Genomic DNA, 2,996 nt, shown 5'->3' with positions numbered 1-2,996 from the left:
CAAACATACACCACCAGCAACACAGGGCCGGCCGGGTGCGGAAGTCAAAGTTGAGGTTAGATTTAGATTGGGATCCTGTGGAAACTGGGGGCACTCGGAAACAGATCTGCTGGTTGGTAAGTACCCAACACTTCATAGGGCAGACCTGACGTGTTTAGGTGAGCACGGGGAGGGCCACAGGTCAGCACCAAACACACACCCTCAGAGGCAGAGGGACGGCCGGGTGCAAACACAGTGTCGGGCTCCCAATGCTATTCAGTATGTGGACCCTGGGGTCACAAACATGCTGCAGGCTGCAATGGGGTCAGTTCAGGGAAATCACATGCTGAACAAGGAGGAGGGCCACCTGCTGAATGTTGCTGGACAGGTGGTCAGATTCGCTAAGGCCATGGGGCTGTGGGTACAGGGGTACCTTTAGGTGTTGTGAATCTTCGTCCGGTTCTCTTGCGGTCAGGGTGGTCCTCCGGATTTGGGCTGCAGGTGTCGCCGTGTTGGCCAGGAGGGATCAACCCAGGGTAGACACAAGGTCAAAATGCCTGGGGACCTGCTCTGGACTGCACCGTTGGCACCGGGTGCAGAGTGTGCAGGACCCGCAGAACCTGGGCAGTTCTGGAGTCCTTTTTGGAGTTTCTTGTGGACAGGGCTGCTGTCCTTGAGAGTTTTTGGTCCTCTCGTTGGCAGACAGTCCTCTGGGGGTTTTGGAGAGGTCGCTTGTCCTGCAGAATGCATCGTTTTCTTGGAGCAGGGCTTCAGAAGTTGCAGACAGGCTGGTAGGGCTGGGACCAAGTCAGTTGGTGTCTGGAGTCTTCTGTGCTGGGGTCACCTTAGCAGTCCTTCTTCTTGCTTCTTTCCTTCTTGAGGTTGCCAAGAATCTTTTTAGCTAGGTTCTGGGGGTGCCCCTAAATACTAGATTTAGGGGTGTTACAGGGGTCAGAGGGCAGTAGTCAGTGGCTACTGTCCCTGAGGGTGACTATACCCTTCCTGTGCCCACTCCCTTTGGCAAGGGGGGGAAATTCTTAACCCTATTGGTCCCTATCCTCCAAACCAAGATGGAGGATTCTGCAGGGAGGGAGTCACCTCAGCTGTGGACATCTTAAGGGTGATCCTAGCTAGAGTGGTAACTCCGCCCTGTTTTTCCTAATTTTCCCACCAGACTTGCCGCCAAAAGTGGGGCTTTTTTCTGGGGAGTGGGCATCGGCACTAGCTGGAGTGCCCTAGGGCACTTTCACAGGATGCCTGAGCCTTTGAGGCTCAGCGCTGTTAAAAATGGGGTCTCTAGTTGGCAGAGGTTTTCACCTTTGTCCATATAGGGATCACAGTCCTAATCAGGGTAAGTCACACACAATCCAAATTATCCTGTGCCAACCCTCTGGTAGCTTGGCACTGAGCAGTGAGGCTTAATTTAGAAGGCAATGTGTAAAGTATTTGTGCAATAAATCATACAGTAACACAGTGAAAACACCACAAAAATGCACCACACAGGTTTAGAAAAACATATGATATTTATCTGGTTAAATTAAGGTCAAAACTACAAAGATTCAATAAGCACAAACTGAGATATCACTTTTGCAAGTTTAAAAAGAGTCTTAAATCTTAGAAATCAACAGTTGTCTCTTGTTTTCAGAAAGTACCTGCTTTGCTTCAAAAATTCACGCACGGACACCGCAGAGGATATGCATTGAAAAATAGGGTGTGCGTCGGTATTTCCGGCGTGGCACAGATGATGCATTGTTTCTTTCCACGCTGCAAGGGGCTTTGCGTTGATTTCAGGCACGCAGTCTTGGTTCCTCACTGTGATGCCGGGATCTTTTTGACACCCAGGGACGATGCGTGGAAATCCTGGGCGTGCAGGACGAAGTCACAGTCGTTGTGTCGATCCGGTAGCCGATACGTCGTATTTTCTGTCGCACGGCAGGCGCTGCGTTGATTTTTCACTCGGGAAGTCGGGCTGCATCGTTCCAGTTCGGCTTTGTGTCTTTCTGGTAGGGTTGTGTGTCGAGTTTTCGGCTGCAAGGCAGGCGCTGTCGATTCTTCACTCTGAAGTCGGGCTGTGTCATTCCGGTTCGGCTATGCAGTGATTTTCTCACAGCAAGGCTAGCTGTGTGTCGTTTCCAGCAGGCTACGTGTCCATTTTCAGCACACAAGGAGTTCCTTGAAGAGATGAAGTTTTTTTGACCCTGGGACTTCAGAAAACAGGAGGCAAGCTCAATCCAAGCCCTTGGAGAGCACTTCTTAGCAAAGTCAGAGGGCAACAGGACAACAGCAGGGGAGCAGTCCTTCACAGAAAAGCAGTCCAGATGAGTCCTTTGGGTAGCCAGGCAGTCAGGTTGCAGGTTCAGGTCCAGAAGTGTCTGATCTAGTGAGGTCAGGGGCCCAGTTTATATACCGAAAAATGCCTTTGAAGTGGGGGAGACTTCAAAGAGTGGTTTTGAAGTGCACAAGGTCCCCTTTCAGTACAGGCCTGTCTGCAAGGCTCCCAGTAGGGGGTTTGGCATTCCATTGTGTGAGGGCAGGCCACTAGCCTTTGAAATGTAACTGTCAGGCATATACCCTCCCAGGTTGGTTAAATTCCAGGGGGCGTCTTAGATACCCTCTGGGTGCATTGTACAATAAACCCAACACTGGCATCAGTGTGGGATTTTATTGTGATGAAAAGTTTGATACCAAACTTCCCAGTCTTCACTAAAACTATCATGGAGCTGTGGGGTTTGTAATGACAAACTCCGAGCCCATTAACTTAATAAGGCCACACTGCACTTACAATGTCTAAGAATGGACTTAGACACTGTAGTGGCATATTGCTGATGCAACTATGCCCTCACCTGTGGTATAGTGTGTAGGAAAGTACCCTCTTTTTTGCATGGTTACCCCCACTGTTTGCCTGCTGTCAGTGTTTTGACTGTGTTCACTGGGATCCTGCTAACCAGGATCCCAGTGACTGTGCTCTCTCCCTCTGGATTTGGTCATCCCTAACTTTTTACACCGCACAATTGGCA

The sequence above is a fragment of the Pleurodeles waltl genome, chromosome 10 (assembly GCF_031143425.1).
Source record: "Pleurodeles waltl isolate 20211129_DDA chromosome 10, aPleWal1.hap1.20221129, whole genome shotgun sequence".
NCBI lineage: Eukaryota > Metazoa > Chordata > Amphibia > Caudata > Salamandridae > Pleurodeles > Pleurodeles waltl.
The sequence above is the reverse complement of the archived record's forward strand: the minus strand, read 5'-3'. Positions refer to the sequence as shown.